Below are 20,071 nucleotides of genomic sequence, written 5' to 3' on the forward strand. Positions count from 1 at the left end.
CTCCACCAGCACCGGGAAAAAGCCCTCGGTCTTCGATCGCGAACAAGTTGTGGCGCTTTTGTTGGAATGAGCCTCTGCACGAATCTGGCCTACTGCTCACTCCCACAGAAAATTTGAAAACAGCGCGCACAGTAAAAGTCAAATTTGACTTTTACTGTGCGCGCTGTTTTCGAACTTTCTGTGGGAGTGAGCAGGACAGGGCAAATTCGTGCAGAGGCTCATGCACGAGCGATAATCTTCACCATCAGTACCAGCCTACTGACGCATTATCAGCGAACAGCCGGAACGCAGCAGCAAGTCAGTCATTTGAATCGTCGGAGCGCGAGAGAGAGATTCACTTTCATCGGAGGCGAGGAAAACGGAACGAAACCGAATGCGAACGAACTGCGTACGCGCGCATCAAATTCTCGCGCTTAGTATCATAATAGTAAGGCGGCGCATGAAGCGATGCGCAACGCGTTTGTCGATCAGCTTTCATACACGCGTCGAGCAACGCGAAGCATGACACAGTGACGCGCTTTGTGACGCGTATCCGAAGCAAAATTACCGATGCCCACCACCATAATCACAACCATCAGCATAATGAGAACTCTCAAACCACGACCAAACTCAACCCCGTCATGACGAATTCACTCAAACAGCACACACCACACACCAGGCGCACAGAATCATGAGACGGTCCTAGCAACCATCAGTTCCCCGTACAGCAACTTGTGCATGCACGCGCGTGAAAGCACTCGACGGAATGGTTTGACGCAGCTGCCGACGCTGTGATTCGCGTTCACTCTGACTGGTCAACGCGTCTCACCATGCGTTTTGCACTGGCGCTTACAAAAGCTGTTTGAACGCAAACGCGTCGCACTGCGCTTCGCTTCACGCAACTCTCTACTATGTCACCGCCGATACGGGCGTATCTACAATGATCGATTTCTCTTCATCGATTTTCTCTTCGGATTATTACGGGAAATACGTTCAATATTCGGATGATCTCTCGGTGTATTTGGATAAAGGGCGACTAGGGCTAGCATCTACAACAACAAAAACAACCGAAAATTATTTGCCGTCCAAGTTATTAACCAAAGAGACAATCGATGAAGAGAAATCGATCATTGTAGATACGCCTGTATGATACTAAGCGCGAGAATTGATTGAAAGGAAAGTGTAGTTATTGGGGCTTTCAAGGTCTTCCAGCGGCAAATTGGGTCTGTCGTGAGTGTGTGTATGAGTGCGCGCGCGGGTTGAGATTTTGGTAAATTCCGAGAAGTTGGTAGGTCAACCGATTCGGGGTGAAGCCAATGGGAGATGAATCCCACAATGTGAAGGGATGGTTTCAAGGCAGGTTTATGCGTGTTTATAGGATACTAGGGCTCAACCAAAGAGTTGTCGGCAAGAGCTCCAGAACGTTCTACCTATTGACGCGACATTAGACAGACTGAATTAAACAGGACAATGCTCTTTCGAACTTACTGTTCAGCATAGCACTAGAAAGAGCGAAAGGAGCGGATTGCCACGCGGTCGCATATGCTGCTGGGCTTCCAAGGTCTATTTTTTCATTTTTGATTAGATTTCATTCATCATTCACATCTCGCCAGAAGTTTTTTTCAGAGATTCTTCCTGGGCTATCAAGAATTCATCCAGACAACTCTTCAGGAATTTCTACATGAGTTTCTTCAGGAAACAGATTCCTGCAAAAGTTCCTTCAAAAATGCCTTTAAAATTCTAATTAGGGATTTCTCAAGAAGTTCTTCTAGAGATCTCTTCAGGAGTTCCTTCGGAGATGTCTCCAGGAAGATTCAGGGATGTCTCTAAGAGTTTCATCATGATTTTTTTTTTCAGAAGATCTCTCTAGTACATATTTCTATAGAGTTCCTTCAGTAATTTCTGCACGAGTTTTTTTTCTGGGACTCCTGGAATTTCTTGGGGGATCCATCCTGAAATTACTTCTGGGATTCTCTTGGAATTCTTTCGTCTTTTCAGTTGGATGGAGATTTTTGGTGATTCTTTCAGGAGTTCTTTTAGAGAGTTCTCTAGGAGATCCTTCAGGTATTTCTCAACTTCTTCAAGGGATTAATCCAGGAGTTTTAACGAGGATTCTTCCAGTGTAGTAGTATTTTTTTTTTTTCAGAAATTGCCCCAAAAGTTCCTTCAGGGATCTCCCCAGTAGGATTCAAGGTTTCAGGGATGCCTCCAGGTATTCCATCAGGGATTTTTTTTTTTCAAAAATTTCCTCAACTAAATTTCTTTAGGCATTTCTTCAGAGATTCTTCGAGAAGGATTCAAGGATGTCTCATGGAAATCCAAAATTCTTTGAAGATTCCTGCTGGAATTCTCTCAGGGATCCCTTCTGGAATTTTTTCGAGGGGAGGATTTTTCCAGAAATTCCTTTGGGACTCCTTCTGCATTTGTAATTTCGGGGATCCCTCCTGGATTCCTTTTAGAAATCCTTCGTGGGTTCCTCCTGGAATTCCTTTGGGGATTGCTCCTGGAATTCTCTCGGTGATAATTCCTGGAATTCCTTCGTGGATTTCTTCTGGAATTCTTTTGGGGATTGTTCTTGGAAATTCTTCGTCAATTCCTCCTGAAATTCCTTCAAGACTTCCCCTTGAATTCCTTCGGTGACTTCTCCTGGAATTCATTCGAGGATTTCTCTAGAACATCCTTCAATTATTTCTCCTGAAAATCATTTGGACTCCCACTGCAGCTTTTTTAGAAAATTTCTGCTGGAGTTTTTTAGGGATTCCTACTAGAATTCTTTGTAGATTCCTTTTGGAATTTTCTCAGGGATTACTTCTGGAATTCCTTCGGAGATTCTTCCTGGAATCGCTTGCGTAAATCCCTTAAAATTTCGATCAGGGATTTCTCCAGAAGTTTCTGGAGGGATCTTTCTTAGAGAACCACCAGAGATTCCTGCGGAAGATCCTTCAAGGTTTCATGCAGCTGTACCTTCAGGGATTCCTCCACGTGTTTTTATCAGAGATTCTTCCAAGAGATTTTTTTTAGGAATTCTTCCTGCAGTTCGTTCAAAGGTTTCTTATGGCATTCCTTCGGGAATTATGCCTGGAAGTCCAGGGGATTCCTATGTCCTAATAGGACGAGCTTAGCAAATTTTTAGCTTCTAAGCTACTAAGCTACTAAGAAAACAAAAACAAAATATATCTCAATCGATACTTAATTACTTTTCATGATGATTTTTACGTGTCAGGATGCCACATCCTGTCAAAATTTTAATTCATAGTTCATTCGGTTCGTAAAATGGACTATATCAACGAAGTGATGCGGCTTTCAGTGATTGTTTACCACATATCCAATAGAGGGTAGACACTAATCAGTAAAACTTCATCGGGATGAAATGCTACTCAGTAGCGCATTAATTACAGTTGAGAGCTAACAAAGCCCCCCAGAATACTGATCATAATTCATTTAAATTCCAACAGAAAGATAATCTTCACCATAAGTCGCTCACTTCATTCTGGACCCCTTTCTTTTGCGATAAATCGAGATTGTTCCCAATCTAGACCAGAATCGACTTTCAAGTGTAGCTACTTCAGCCAAAGTCTGCTTTCTATCAACCGAACAAGGTAGGATCGGTGGTCGTGGCCAGCATCCGCAGTAATCGAAGTTGCATCCAATAACCCCTCAAAGCGATAAATTGGATTTTAACGATTACACTCTCCCATTCTGGGGAGATCATTGGCCTCGTGTGAGGAATTTCGCGAATCCAAACAGATTCCCCTAGATTGGGTGGGAAAGAGCGAACAACGTCAAGTGCTGCAGCAGTAGTGGATGGAGTATGGAATGGGCATAGAACACAAACAAACCGATCCGAATCGATGATGGAATCCAGCAGCATCGTGCTGAAGTCGGCCTCCTCAGTCAGTCGATCAGCCATCGAACGTCGAAGGTGATTTTCGTCTTGCGGCATCTTCTACCGGGAGTCTGCTGCTAGAGCACCATCGATTGGCTGCACAGCTGTTGGATCTGTTCGATCTATTTATGGATCGCGAAATTGGTTTATTTGCGGACCTTTGTGAAATTAGATTAGTTTATTTTTTTTTTTTTTTTGAGGAAACTGATCGAAGCGATGTGAGGAAAATGAATCGATAGAACGTCTTCATTAGGATTACGATCAGATTCCGGTACATGACAGGTGTACAACGTTGATGGTACGTTGATATAAAAACCTAAGGTTGATCTTACGTGAACGGAAGTAAAAACAGTTTAATAATCACACAATGATCTATATCGCAGTTACGTCTTCCGTATTTCTCCTGAAAGTGTCACAAAACGTCCCCATTCAAACACAATTGCACCGCGATCACAATAACAAGTGTCGGCTTTTGACTTTGATTTCGCTTGTTGACTCGTCAACAAGTGTTGCATCCCCCTTAGCTGGGAAAATCTCGTCGAAGACACCACTGACACCGGCGACGACACACCGCCCACCTTCATCTATTGTGCTGCAGCGCCCAAGATGGTAATTACGCGCCCACTTTAGGGTATTTTGTCACTTTGATTACGTTGCTTCGCTAGTAGACAACGAAAACAAAGCCTCGCGGAAGAAACGCGATCAGTCACACTTTCCCTGGGCGATGATTTTTTCTCACACAATCTGCGTCGTCGTAGAGGGGAACTTCCCTCATCTAGCTCGGTGAGATATTCAAGTCGAGAATTTACCAACCACCAGCATAATTTAGTGGACCACGTTGGTAGCACAGCTTTTATCTGTTTCACGTGGATGATCAGAAAACGTTTCGAGATGAACTGTAGATGCGTTGAGTGCGATGCTCGGGAAACGGTTTGTTAAGCTCGGTTGGTTTAATCATGATGGTGCATCGGTGGCTAGAAATTTGTAAAATTAATGGTTAGCTGTCATCTGATAAAACAGTTGACATCTATTTTTTATGTACACTAAATGTGTGTTTTACTACTTCGATTGAGGAGAGCGTGCATCATTTTTTTTATTGTAAGAATTCACAAAATCCATTTCTTACTTATCAAAACAATCGCATTATACATATGTATGTGAGCATGATCTGAAATCTGAGAAAACTCGCATTCATATTGCTAAAAATATGAGTCAAATTTGAAATGTAGTACAGCACATGATACTACATTATATTTATTATACTTTAATAGAATTTGTTGTTTTTTATTTATTACCTGAGATTCCAACCTTTCATTGGTCATTCATCTCGTGCAATAAAATTGTTGGCAAATCTATTAATCCAGTCTAGGTTATAGGGTTGAAATCTACTTCGTCATATGCATTAATTCGCGTAATATCAGACGATAAATAGCCGATAATTACAGATATTACAATTCCACCTTTGCCAATAGTTCATCAGATGGAAGCAAAAAGTTGTATGATACATATCAATAACCACCCCATGTAGCACTGAAAATCGAATAATTACGCAAAATTAAACGTTTCAATTTCACTTCTCTTGCAATTTCACAATTTTTGTCGTTTTGCATTAGCCGAAGGCAACCACCCCAAATCAGCAGCGAGCGGAATTGTTCTTCTTCGCCGTTCAATTTTTACTTCACCACATTGACTTCCCAAGAAACAATTTTTGCTTTAAGAAATGTTTCTCAAAGCAACGTTATTAAACTGCAAGTCATATTATATTTGAATAGTTTTGAAATAAAACTGTTCTTCAACTCTTGTTCGATCGAAAATAAGAATCTATTTAACATCAACCGTTCTATAAGCACGATGCAAAGATTGTTTATCCAATGGTCGTACATCGGTTGTGAAACTCTTGTTCAACGTTAGAACTATCAACTATTTACACAACCATCATAAACTTTTCTTTAACGTTTAATCAACAATGTTATATGACGCTATTTGTTTATTTGTTTAAGAATGGTTTAAGAAACCATTATTGTGCATTAGCAAATTTATTTCTATTAATAGATACGGTTTTACAATTGCTACAAAAACGTTTCTTAAATGTTTCTTAAATATCATTGTAACCATGAAATTGCAAAAATGATTTAACTTTCTACATTTCTGCATTTGTATTTAATCTGGTATATCTCTCTCTCTCTCTGATCATATAGCCACAACATCTCCATTTTATTGCATTTTTATGGGACAAATCACATCAATGGAAAGACTCGAACTCTGGGCCTTTTGTTTCACAGTCGTTTGCATCCGCTCTGCTTCAATCCGAATTATGTGAATCGGCAGATTTTTTTTTTATTTGTTTTAAAAGACACAGACACGTTTAATGCTTCCAGTGAGCTATTTGCTCTTTGAAGGAAGCACTACACTAGACAACGGACTAGCATGCAACGACCAGTGGCACAGCCGAAAACTTTTCCTGACAGCTGCGGCGGGAATCGAACCCGCACTCCTTAGCACGATGCGACTAAAGGCTTGGTGACCTTAGCCGCACGACCACGAAGCCGCACGAAGATTTAAAGCAGTATATAAATATTCAATCCCCGAGTCGAATACATTACCGTACATAAGCTGGTTAAACATTGCTTAAATGTGTTATTCAACAAATAGTCTTCATAAACATTAAGGACAAGGTATTTGGAGTACATAGCTCAAAATTTCTAGAGCACCGTTTTTTAGAACCGTTGAACGGATTTGGATGAAAATGCATCACGGTAATTGTTCAGTGGTTGTCAACAGCGTGATGCATTTTCATCCAAATCCATTCAATGGTTCTAAAAAACGGTGCTCTAGAAATTTTGAGCTATGTACTCCAAATACCTTGTCCTTAAAGCTAATCAATGTTTGAATAATTGTTACCGCAACGTTTAATCATAAGGCACGCATGTTGATTATTTTGCTAGTCCGTCAGTAATTCACGGTGTTGTGTTGTAAGATTGGTGACTCTTCGAACTTTTTTTTTTATTCAAACACCCACACAAGTGAACCTTGTTTTATTTTCACCGCTCGAGTTTTATTTTCGTGTCGAGAGGAAAATGTGTAATGATTGTGCATATCTCCAAGTAACTGAAAATATGAACAGCTTCCTGCGCCCGGCTGGACCGGAGCCACCATAGTGGATAATCTACCGTGATTTCGGGTGAAATTGACCACTTTTCACAGTGTTTGGCTTCAAATTTTCGAATAGTTCGATATGTTTAAACTCAATGCTATCAAACAAGTACGTCCACGGTTTTCATCAGTCAACGAGATTGAAACTTTTACTGCAAATCATTTTATGGCAATAAATATAATTTAAAATGAAAAATCAGAAATTTTAGATTCGGGGTGAAATTGATCAGTTAGTGAAATGCCTTTGTAGGTGGCGAAAATGAATTTTCCACCAGAATTAACCATTCTAGAATGCGAAAAACTATGCAAAACCTTTACAAGTTTAGTAAATTTTAAATTATTAAAGTTTAAAGTTTAATAAATCAAAAGAAAACGCCTGAAAGTATGTAATTTCCATACTAAATTGTCATTACTTCAGGAAAAGTACAATGTTATGTATAATTTTCAATATTTATAGAATTTTTGATGACGAAATCGGGTTTAGCGAATACTTGGCAGCTATAAACATTCATTCGAATATTTGTTCCATGTGCGATACAGCTACGGTAACAAAAGTTTAAATGTGTCTTAGAAGTTCACGCAGTTTGGGAGAATATTGAATTTAATACAAAAATATGTGACTAATTGGCTGTAAAACATGTAAACTCATCATTCAATATCCCTTGTACCAGATGATGATCATTTGCTACAAATTGTTTAATGTTTAAAGCTTCATTTTCAACACATAAAAATGACTCTCAAGTCGATCAATTTCACCCGAAATCACGGTACTCGTCAATTCCAAATAGAGGAGCCACCCAGGATCCACTTCAGCTGCATTTTCTGATGTTTTTGTTGCCGATGTTGCTGGTTTTAGAGCGTGTAGTATAAAAGGTGAGTCAGAATGTTTTTAAAAGTGTGATATTTTGAGCTTCTGCAAGATGTTTGTTTGGTCTTCAAGCTTGTAGCCGTGGATGCTTTTCTTAGGCTCCTATTCAGCAATCGTGTTTACAAATAGGAGCAGGGCGAACAACGATAATCAAGTGATACAGTACCACTTCTAATCAACATTGCTTGAGTAAAAGCGTAACATTTGTGTTAAAGAAACCTGATTACTTCTAATTATTAAGCTATATCAGTGTACATGAATAAAATGATCAGGCAATAGTTGTTAAACTTTAGATAAACTACTTGTTCCATCGTAGATCATGTGTGGAAGAACGGCATCCAATACGTCGGAAGCAGCTTGCATTCTATCATTTTTAGAGCACTATTCGACAGATGATGTAAATACCTAAGCAACTGTCTTTAAACTTCTGTAGGATTAGTTATTCAATGAGCAGAAATATATTTAACAAACGTGCAGTTTCCACTGCATGAAACATTTATTCGTCATTTTTTTTTCAACATATACTCTTGTACAACTGTCGGCGCCTTTGTAGAACATTCAATCAACTGGCATGCTTATTAATAATTTTGAATTGTTGCTTGGGTTGTTGAATCAACCTTCAAATCACACCCCACAAAAGCTCTGTGGCACTTCAAAGTTGTATTTCACTGCTGCAGAATGCATTTTTTAGTTTTTATTTTTGTGTATTTTAACTTAAGCTTATTCTAGACTGCTGCAGAGTGCAGTACAAGCTGTTCAATTTATCAGATCAATCCCTGTCGATAAAAACCGCAGAGAAAGTTTTCTTCGTTGCACTATGATGGCGTATTATGATCTGGTGGGCAAAACTAATAATTGAAATATTTTGGTCGTTTCTTAAGCTACATCCATCTCAATTTGAAACTTTCTGCTCAATCCTTCTTTGAATACATGATTTTATTTGGATTGCGAAGAATTTGACCGATTTTTCGAATAAACTCCAACGAATGTGAGGAAATTTTCATTCTGAATTAAATGCACAGATTCTTGTAAAACGTTGACGAAACATAAATAAAGGAAACGTAAAGTGTTTTGTAAAAATAAAATGAAATTGCTTATAAATGAAGCCGAAATTTTCTTAAAACATTACCCACAAATTTTACAGGAAAAAAAATATGGATCCCAAAACTGGTTAAATGAGTCATGATTTCGCGATAAATTTGTGATGAAAATGACGCCACTAATAAGGTCATCAAATCAACACTCATTTTAAGGACTGTTCAATTTATAAAACGGACAGCTTGCTTGTGCGATATCTTTTTTATTTTTCAATAAAACCATTAGCAGTTTTTTGCATAACTTTCAATAGCTATTCTCATATGTAGGAAAAATATAACATTAAGCAAAATGTTCTTTATTGTGTAACTGAAGCGGTTTTCGTAAAACATCTATAAAAACCCATTTCTCAAAATTCGACATATCTTTCCACATACTTAATATGCACATTTTCATGAAGTTTTAAATGTATTGGAATCTTATACTATTCTACTGAAGGTAAAGCTTAATAGTTGGTCAGTAATAATGCACCAAGCGCTCTCCGGCTTGATATGGTGAGTTGCCTTATTTTCATAGAAATTATGAAAAAATGTTCATTTAAGTCCTGTGTTACAATAGCATCACGGATTCAGCTAAAAATTTGTCCAGAGTAGCAGACTATTGCTCTCTGAATGATACAGAAGAAAAATTTACTTATAATTGCATTTTTCATCAAAAATTTAATTTATAAAGATGGCCATATTAAAAAATTGCATACTTTTTGCTCCATTGATGCAGATTTTCGACTCTAGCGAATCTTGTTATTATTTTTTTTCAGCAAAGTTGATCCTATGTTATTGTACACCTTATTTAATAATAATCGGAGTTTTCATTTCCAACATTATTGTTATGCAAAATTTGCATTAGGTTGCATTGTTATTTGTAAGAACCTTCAAAGAACGAAACTGTTTTGATTACTGTGTCTGCAATAGCGCACAGTAACCAAACCAGCAATGCTATTAAGAAGCAGTTTTCTGCATTTAAAACCATATTATTCACACTTTCGACTGGATGCATAAAAAAAATTATTATTTAATATTTTCATGCCCTTTTTGCTTTACAATTGAATTTAATTGAAAAAATCTAATCTCACTTGAGACTTTAATATCTCAACTCTTAATTTCCCGATTGAGTTTAAATTTTGCCAAAATGTTTATTACTCATGCTGCTGCAGCATGGCACATACTTTTCAGGTATTAAAAACGATATACCATATGTGAACAGTAATTTTATATATATTTTCAATTTTCAGCAATCGAAAAATTCACCCTATTTAACACCTGGCCGATTTTCTATAAAATAAAACTATTTTTATTCGATTCAAAAATTATCACTATAATGACAGATGATGTACTGAATAACGAAGCAAGGTTGGTTAAATTTGAACTATGCGTCTTCTTTTTATAGCCTTATAAAGTTGTCCGTTTTATAAATTGAACAGTCCTTACCATAGCCTCGACGTTACGTGTGCCGTATTTAGTACTAAAAAGCGCTAAATTTTGTCATGAAATCATGACGCATTTACTCTCTAAAACTCTCTTAATTTATGGAACCATAGGCCACAGAGAACAGACGAACATGCTCGAACAAAATTGCTTGAAAATCTTGTGTAAAGAAAAAACAAGCTCAGTAGCGACATCGACGGTGACTTTCCCACTCAAAAACTTGTTTCGACACCATGATAGCGCTTTCTGAAGAAATATTTCACTAGCGCACCTTTAAATTTTCCTACTCAGATTCTGAGCTGTATTAGCTTACATAACAAGATGTTTATGATTATTTCACTAATCCAGCAACAAAATTTGAGCAACCCATTGATAATTGGTTTCATTATTTTCAATAAGAAACAAGTTGAACAAGAATTCAATTATTGTTTTCCAAGTAAAACCAACACATTCTCTTGGTGGAACTATACTAGCGTGCACACTTGTTGACACTAACGCCAAAAGGTAAAACAACGACAAATTTGTACCCCGATTCGAAATTTGACAGCGCCGCGTAATGGCCACATTCCCAGTTATTTCAAAACAACCGTTGCAATGCTTTACACAATAGCACTACATGAACTTGGACGTCTGTTCTCTGTGCATAGGCCTCATTCATGAAACTACCTAATTTTAATTTATGATTTCGCTTGCATAATTTTTCCATTTGTTTGAATGCATAATATCGTGACTCAGCGTCATGGTTTCATGATTCAATGCCATGATGCTTGATAAATGATAATACGAATCGCTTTATCATGACGCCGTTGGCAACTATGGCTTATTTGTTTATGAAAAGGATAATGAAATATTCATGAAAAACGTCATCAAGTTCTAGTCATTATATCATAAAACGGCACATTTTATAATATCATTACTTTGCAGTCATAAATTCGGCAACGATTTTTTTTACCGAAAGTCTGCAGCAAATCAAGAATGGGTAAATCTAACGCTGAGTTTGCAAATTTCTTTCAAAAACATTTTGGGGGCATATTAACTTCTGAATATTTTTTTGGAATTGTAAAACAAAATATGGACAAAATTAAAAAAAAAATCTGCAGGATATGCTCAGAGCGCTAAGTCCCAGATTGCAAAATAATCCGTCGAGATGTTCATGTGGGAAGATGTTCATGTGAAACAAAAATGAGCGGATTTCTTGAGGAGTTTGAAGATTAGTTTTTAGGGCAAACCAAATATCAAGAAGATTTCGGAAGAGTTTCTATGTTTGTGCACGAGGCGACGCATCTTCTGATGCTACTTCCACAACTAGCACCAGCAAAATGAAAAAGCTTAAATGAAACAAGCAAACACATGGAAGCATGGAAAGAATTATTAAAGAAATTATGGCAATTTCAAGAATATATCTTGAAAAAAATTCTAATATAGAAAAACTAGGAAAAGATAAATTTCTCCTCGGATTCTCTCTGCATTGCAATTCTAATAACTTCTTCATAAAATTTCCCACACAGTTCCGGAGCCTCGTTGCCATGCGCTTAGCGTCACCAAGCGTATAACCGTACAATGCTAGGTGGTGAGGGTTGTATTCCCGCTCCGAGCGATGAAACTTTTAGCCAGAAATGTTTCTTCCTCGTATCCAATGGTGCTCGTAATGTGTGTCGTGTCCGTTGTCTAGTGTTAAGTTTCGTCCATTCTGTACAACCCTGTCTCTAAAAAAAACTTCAAAAATAACTTTACGGTCTGGCGCACGGAATTTTCGTGACAAGTTTTACTAAATTAAAAAATAAAAACAAGATGTATTTTCAGGAATTTCTTTAGGATTTTATGCTAAGCTAGTGAAATTTAGAGTAAGTCCTCTCTGAGTTGATACTTATGGTACAATTTGTTCATGTAATTATGAAGTAAAACGATTAATAAAAATTTAAATAAAAATATTAGAAACAAAAAATCTTAAAACTCTTTTTGCATAAGATCAGAATGGATAATTCAATGGATAACTCGTAAAACTGTTTCATAAATATTAATGCCAAAAATAAGAGATCTTTCGGCAAAAAACTAGGTGATCCATCAAAAAAAAACAGAGAAACCCAAGAAAAATATGTCGAGAAAAGTAATTGTATTGACAGCGATCGTTTTGTGGCGATTTTGTCTTTTCGGGGATATTTCTTCTTCTGTTTATATCATTTCAATCCTTTTGAATCTTCTTCTGGAAATCGAATAAATGGATGCTTGTTCTGGCCAATAGTAGTTTTTAAACAATTGCTTTTCCTTGCTTTTGGAATGACTTCGTTTTTTTAAACCGGGAAACTTTCAAATTCCACTACTGCACCAAAAAAAAACAACAATTCCCCGAAGAAGAACTAATTAGGATCGAAACGTCGGAAACATAAAAAAGACACGGACACGTTTAGTACTTCCAGTGATCTATTCGCTCTTTGAAGGAATCACGACAATAGACAACGGACTAGCATGCAACGACCAGTGGCACAGCCGAAAACTTTTCCTGACAGCTGCGACGGGAATCGAACCCGCGCTCCTAGCACGATGCGACTAAATGCTTGGGGACACTAGCCGCATGACCACGAAGCCACAAGAAATGATGAATGAAATGAAAGAAAATAGGAAAACTAGTTTTAAAGTTTTTCAGCAGAGAAATGCTTGCTCTAAAACTGTTGGAAATCATTCATAAAAAAATGTTTTGAAAAATTCATATTTTTTTCCCCGGATGCTTCCAGGATCTTTTTTAGGAATTCTTCCACAAATCCCACCGAGGCATTTCTTCTGGAACTCCCTCCAGGAACTTCTTCTGAGATTCTTCCTAGAACGGCGTAAAGTAAATAAATCATATTTTTTAAGGATTCTCTTCTTGGAATTCTTGCAGAATAAGCTAAAACCCATCAATCACTGGCTGACAGAAAGATAAAAAAAATTGAATTAGATGGAATCGATTAATTTCTGCAGTACTTGAAACAAGCTGTAAATCCGGATTTTTTTTCCTCGATACTGCGGTCGAAATTTTTAGTAGAAAAACAATACAGAAATAACCAAATAGATTTTCGAATGAATAAAAACTATGAGTTTAAATTATGAAAGAATTTCTAGAGAACTGCTTCAAGCTAATCATGATTCTACAGCATTCGTTGGACGAATTTCCCGAAAAGATGATGAGAAAATTTCCGAAAAATTAAAAAAAAAATCCAAAGCACGCTCTTGAGGAACTTCTATAGATTCTTGTTATTTCTAGAAATAATTCTGAGGAAAACTCTAAGAACTATTCCCGAATAAATATTCACCTCAAGCAAGTGTTGCAGATGAGAAGCAGGCTTTCTGACGACAAGTCAGTCTTGCGGACGTTTTGAAAACCTTAATGAAACCTGATATCTTTATGTTTGGTTTTATGGTGGTTATAATAACCTCCTCTAGCCTATTTTCTTAAAAAAAATAGTTTACTTGGGTAGTTTGACTATGTACTGTGATGTGAAGTTTGAAGGTTGGGAAACGGTTTCTTCAATCCGTGCGTTTTTGGCAAGGGCATTTGTAAAATGTAATCAAAAAACATTACAATTACTTTTAGTTTTCAAAGCCCTCGAAAGAGTTCGACATCCGCCCTTGTATGCTATAGCATTTATCTCAATGTTCCACAGCACCAGCGTCACGATTCCTCCTCCACCCAACATCATCAGCTTTAATTACAAGGGCTCATCTGTATTCTGGGCTCATTCAAATTCGTGTCCGTATCTTTTAAATGCCTACGCACCGTCGCGTGTCGCCCTACACCTTCTTCCAAAGCAAAAGACATTCCAACCACCCGACCGGAGATGGCACAGCAGCTGATGACATTTTAAACACCAAAAACGAAACAAATATATGCCTATCACTGGAAGGGAATTAGTATGCTAACATAATTGCCGTCGCCGTCGCCGTTCGGCGTGTGACATAAACGACGATTGTTTTAAGAAGGGTTTCTTGAACCGCCTTGGCCCCGCGGGCATCCGGTGCGGGTGGTCCTCCAAAACTTCGTCGGTGAGTCATGCTGTCGGCTCACTTCGTTGAACCCAGCTGGCAAAATTTGACTACCGGTCTTCAATTTGTAGCAAACCAATTAATCGTCATTTCCATCATCTACACAAACTGCCCGGCAAACAGAGCAGAGATCAAATCACATCCAAAGATGTGGAGGTCCACACCTCATCAAACCGAAAGCCGCGGTCATCATATCGAGTGACAGATCGAACTGAGCCGGTTCGGTTGCCGGTTGGTCAAGCACAGCAATGAACGTAACGCGCAACATATATAGTTGTCGCGTGCGCCCAGCAGCGCAGCGTCCTTACCGCAGATGGACACAGGGGGTATACCTACGAGATCGAAATGTGTCTTTCAAGCCGTATGCTGTTCACGGTGACGCGACGGTGTCAAGTTGTCTGGTGACTCGTGGTTTTGCCCCGGTTTTGTCATTGCTTCCTTCCTCTTTTATTCGTCTGATCGATGGATGTCTTCCAGCGATGACAGCAGCCGGTAGTTGATTGATTTGAATCGGACCATATTTGCTCAAATTAAGAGAGCAAATTTGAATGAATTTATTATTGCGAGAGTGGTTTCGTATGATTAATTACTTTGATGAAGCAGTTGAAAAATTGTCGGAATCTGATCTACGTATGGAATTTTAACCGCATTTTAATCGATTTTGATTAGAATTTTCCGTTCAATTGAATATCGACTGTATTTTGATTCGATTTCGATTCGATTTCGATTCGATTTCGATTCGATTTCGATTCGATTTCGATTCGATTTCGATTCGATTTCGATTCGATTTCGATTCGATTTCGATTCGATTTCGATTCGATTTCGATTCGATTTCGATTCGATTTCGATTCGATTTCGATTCGATTTCGATTCGATTTCGATTCGATTTCGATTCGATTTCGATTCGATTTCGATTCGATTTCGATTCGATTTCGATTCGATTTCGATTCGATTTCGATTCGATTTCGATTCGATTTCGATTCGATTTCGATTCGATTTCGATTCGATTTCGATTCGATTTCGATTCGATTTCGATTCGATTTCGATTCGATTTCGATTCGATTTCGATTCGATTTCGATTCGATTTCGATTCGATTTCGATTCGATTTCGATTCGATTTCGATTCGATTTCGATTCGATTTCGATTCGATTTCGATTCGATTTCGATTCGATTTCGATTCGATTTCGATTCGATTTCGATTCGATTTCGATTCGATTTCGATTCGATTTCGATTCGATTTCGATTCGATTTCGATTCGATTTCGATTCGATTTCGATTCGATTTCGATTCGATTTCGATTCGATTTCGATTCGATTTCGATTCGATTTCGATTCGATTTCGATTCGATTTCGATTCGATTTCGATTCGATTTCGATTCGATTTCGATTCGATTTCGATTCGATTTCGATTCGATTTCGATTCGATTTCGATTCGATTTCGATTCGATTTCGATTCGATTTCGATTCGATTTCGATTCGATTTCGATTCGATTTCGATTCGATTTCGATTCGATTTCGATTCGATTTCGATTCGATTTCGATTCGATTTCGATTCGATTTCGATTCGATTTCGATTCGATTTCGATTCGATTTCGATTCGATTTCGATTCGATTTCGATACAAAAAGTAAAGAATGATTTGAATAATTTTGATAAGTTAGTTTACCTGTTGTATAACTTACTTATCATTTTAAGACCCATTGTTGAGAGAAATTGAACTTTTCGGTACATACCTGCAAAGATAAGAAAGATAGCAAAGAATAAGTAGTGGATCGCTGTGTTCATAGTGATAAGCAAATTTATCTCAATGGTAATTCCCCAAATTTAGGTCCATCAATTTTGACCCCATGCATGCAATATTCGAAGCCATCATCCCCCTTCAACAGCGGAAACCCCCAGTAGTGCGCAATGATCTACAGCCATTCAGCAGCGCACCACGACGATCGATAGCAAATTCCGTATTGCTCATCGCTGTTGTTTCCTCTCTAAAGTACCCCGCGGCCTCTTCAGTCACTTTCGTTTTCACATGCCGAGTGATTGTTGTTTTTGCTGTGTTTTGTAGTTTTGTACCCAGCAGAGATCGAATTGCTCATTTAAAAAGAGCCACATGTAGGTTCCTGCTCATCTCATAGGTAGGTACACCCAACCGAGAGGCATCCCCCGAAATCGTCTGCCTCGCACTGACTGACGAGACGACTGACTGTCTTGCTGAACGAGGAGAGATGATATTAATTATTCATGATCAATTACCGTCCCATCAACAGCAGCATTGAGCCCGACTCGGCTGGAGCCCACCAACCAGGCCGCCGCCGTTGATCGTCGTCATTCGTCATTCGTTTGGTGGTGTAGCAGCGCGCGATGGCGCTACCTGTGTAAGTAGTGATTTTTTTGCATTCTTTTAGCTGCTTCATTTGATGATGGTATGAATTTTCCCTTCATTACATGTGTTTCTTCGATGGGGCGGTTATGCAACACGCGGGCACCTCATCGCGCAAATGACCGGGTAGGTAACTGTTGGCGGCGGCCGGCGGCACTCTTAGCGAGCGAGGCGGTTTGTTGTGGTACGGTTTACATTGATGCTATTTGCAGGGGAATTAGTTCGGTAATAGGAGCAACACGGTGTGTGGGTAACACAAGGAGGTAGAGCTCTGTTTTTTTTTTTGCCATGTTGGGAGATTGCGGAGAGATGTTAAAGATGTGAAAGAGATTGTTTGGAGTTTTTTGGGGTTAGTCCGATAGGTTTCATTGGCTAATTTAAGAGCAAAGTTTCATGACGATTAGGGACAATGGAAATTCGCGGCAAAATTTCTCAAATTTCGCAGACCAACATTGCGAGTTTCGCGGCACCATATTTTTGATCGTATTGATAAAGAAAACATCAATTTTGCATGCGAAACGAATCATTCACTTGGATTTTATGAGACGTAATCATAAATTTACAGGGGAAGTAACCAATTTGATGAAAAATTGGAAAAGAAGTTGATGTAAAATGTATTAAACTATTAAATTATTTTACATTGGTAAAATTTATCAGCCAATTTATTTTTTAAATTTTAAAATTAGCGAAACTTTGAGGTTATTTTCTGAATTTTCTCAGATTTCGTGTCATTTCGCGGGATTTCTTGAATTTCGCAACCATTGCCCAATTTCGCGGATTTCACGGCTTCCGCGAAATCGCGAATTTTCATTGTCCCTAATGACGATTTTACATGATCCAGATTTTACCTAATTACAGAAAAGTAGCTCCTAATGATTCAGGTGATGCCGTTTAGCTCTAACAAGCTTAAAACACGTGCTTCAGAGTTATGTATGATGCCACTAAACATCAAGAAATAGCTCAATTGACTAAATGACTAAGCTCATTTTAATTCCACACTTTGTCAAGCAAGCTCGAATAAATAGACTTAGTTCACATCACTAAACTTCATAAAAGATCAATGGCGAATTAACAATAATATTGAGAGTGTCCCTAATACTCGAGCTAAGCACATCACTCGATCCATCGTCGCCTTGATCAATCGTATCAGTTTATCCGGAAATCCGTAATCGTGCATAATCTGCCATAGCTGGTCTCGATCGATTGTATCATACGCCGATTTGAAAAGAGTGGGCACGTTGTATTCGCGGCATTTCTGCAACAGCTGGCGGATGGCGAACATTTGGTCCGTTGTAGCGCGTTCACTCTTACCTTTCCTTACCGATCAGACTAAGGCCTTGGTCGCCGCTGCTGTACATAGTAACCGTCTCCATTCCACTCGGTCCATGGCTGCGTGTCTCCAGTTCCGCACTCTGCAAAGGATCCGCAGATCGTTCTCCACTTGATTGGCCCACCTAGCTCGCTGTGCACCACGTCTTCTTGAACCGGTCGGATGGCGCTCGAGAACCTTTTAATCGGATTGCTATCCGACATCCTGATGATGTAATCCGCCCACCGTAGCCTCCCGATTTTCGCGGTATGAACGATGGTTGGTTCTCTCAGCAGCTGATACAGCTTGTGGTTCATTCGCCTTCTCCAAGTCCCGTCTTCCATCTGCACGCCGTAGATGCAACATCTTCCGTACGCGTTGGTCCTCTGCACGTGGTACATGTTTCGTGCACATAGAGGACTACCGGTCTAATCAGCGTTTTGTAGATAGTTAACTTCGTGTGACGGCGGACTTAGTTTGATCGTAGAGTTCTGAGGATTCCAAAATGAGCTCAACTTCTTGCCACAATACGTCTCTGAATTTCTCTGCTGCTGTCGTTGTCGGCGGTCATCAGTGAGCCCAAGTACACGAATTCTTCAACCGCCTCGATTTCATCACCGTCGATAGAAGTTCATCTGGCAAGCGCGGTAATTCCTCCCTGAGGCCCTTTGCCATCACGTACTTTGTCTTCGACACATTTATCACCAATCATTGCCTGGCTTCACTCTTTAGTCGGATGTACGTTTCCGCCATCGTCTCAAATTTGCGAGCTATAATATCCATATCATCAGCGAAACCAAGCAGCTGAACGGACTTCGTGAAAATCGTTCCACTCGTGTTTATCCCGCTCTCCTTATTACACCTTCTAACGCAACGTTGAACAGCAAGCACGAAAGGCCATCACCTTGCCGTAACCCTCTGCGAGATTCGAAGGGACTCGAGAGTGTCCCTGATACTCGAACTACGCACATCACTCGATCCATCGTCGCCTTGATCAATCGTATCAGTTTATCCCGGAATCCGGGATTTCGTTCATAATCTGTCATAGCTGTTCTCGATCGATTGTATCATACACCGATTTGAAATCGATGAACAAGTGATGTGTGGGCACGTTGTATTCGCGGCATTTCTGCAACACCTGGCGGATGGCGAACAACTGGTCCGTTGTAGCACGTTCACCCATAAATCCAGCCTGATATTGCCCCGGGAACTCTGTTGCAATCGATGATAGACGGCGGCATAAAATTTGAGTGAGTATCTTGGAAGCAGCGCTCGGTAGTGTGATCGCGCGATAGGTCCCGCAATCCAATTTGTCTCCCTTTTTGTAGATGGGACACACACGATACTTTCCATCCATTTCTCCTCCCAAATCTTGGTAATGACTCAGTGTGGTGTTCTCACCAGTATTCTAGAAGCTCGCTTGGTAGTTGATCTGATCCAGCGGCTTTGTTGTTTTTCAACCGGCCAACCTCCTCCTCAATCTCTGGAAATCTTTCGTCCTGCGCACGTTCTCCTAGATCTGTTACCACGACACCTTCGGTGCTTGCAACATCGCCATTGAGGTTGCTCATCGTAATGCTGCCGCCACCTCTCGGCCACTTCATGCTCGCACGTGAGAAGATTCACGTGATTGTATCGGCACATAGCGGCTTGTGACACTAAGCCTCTGCGCAAGCGGTTCAGCTTCTCGTAGAGCTTCCGTATTTCCGTATTTCGCAGTACAGCTTCGCGATCTCGTTCTTCCTGCTGGCGCTTCTTCATCCGGAAAACTAAGTCCTGCCTGTTACGCGTCTGTCTATAACGTGCCTCAATCGCCCTCGTACGGTGTTGCAGCATTCTCGCCCATGCTGCATTCTTCTCGTTTTTCAACTGTTCACATTCGCCGTCGTACCAGTCGTTTCTGTGATTCAGGGTCGCGAGGCCTAGCGCTGCATCCGCGGTGCTTCCTAAATATGGCGGAT

The 20,071-nt window shown here is 39.5% G+C and overlaps 1 protein-coding gene across 10 annotated transcripts in view; it reads right to left on the reverse strand.

Moving 5' to 3' along the window:
- LOC109409965 (lateral signaling target protein 2 homolog) overlaps positions 1-20,071 on the reverse strand; it is a 490,530-nt gene that overhangs the window by 258,607 nt on the left and 211,852 nt on the right. The window lies entirely within an intron of this gene.

This window comes from Aedes albopictus, chromosome 2, assembly GCF_035046485.1.
Source record: "Aedes albopictus strain Foshan chromosome 2, AalbF5, whole genome shotgun sequence".
Classification (NCBI taxonomy): domain Eukaryota; kingdom Metazoa; phylum Arthropoda; class Insecta; order Diptera; family Culicidae; genus Aedes; species Aedes albopictus.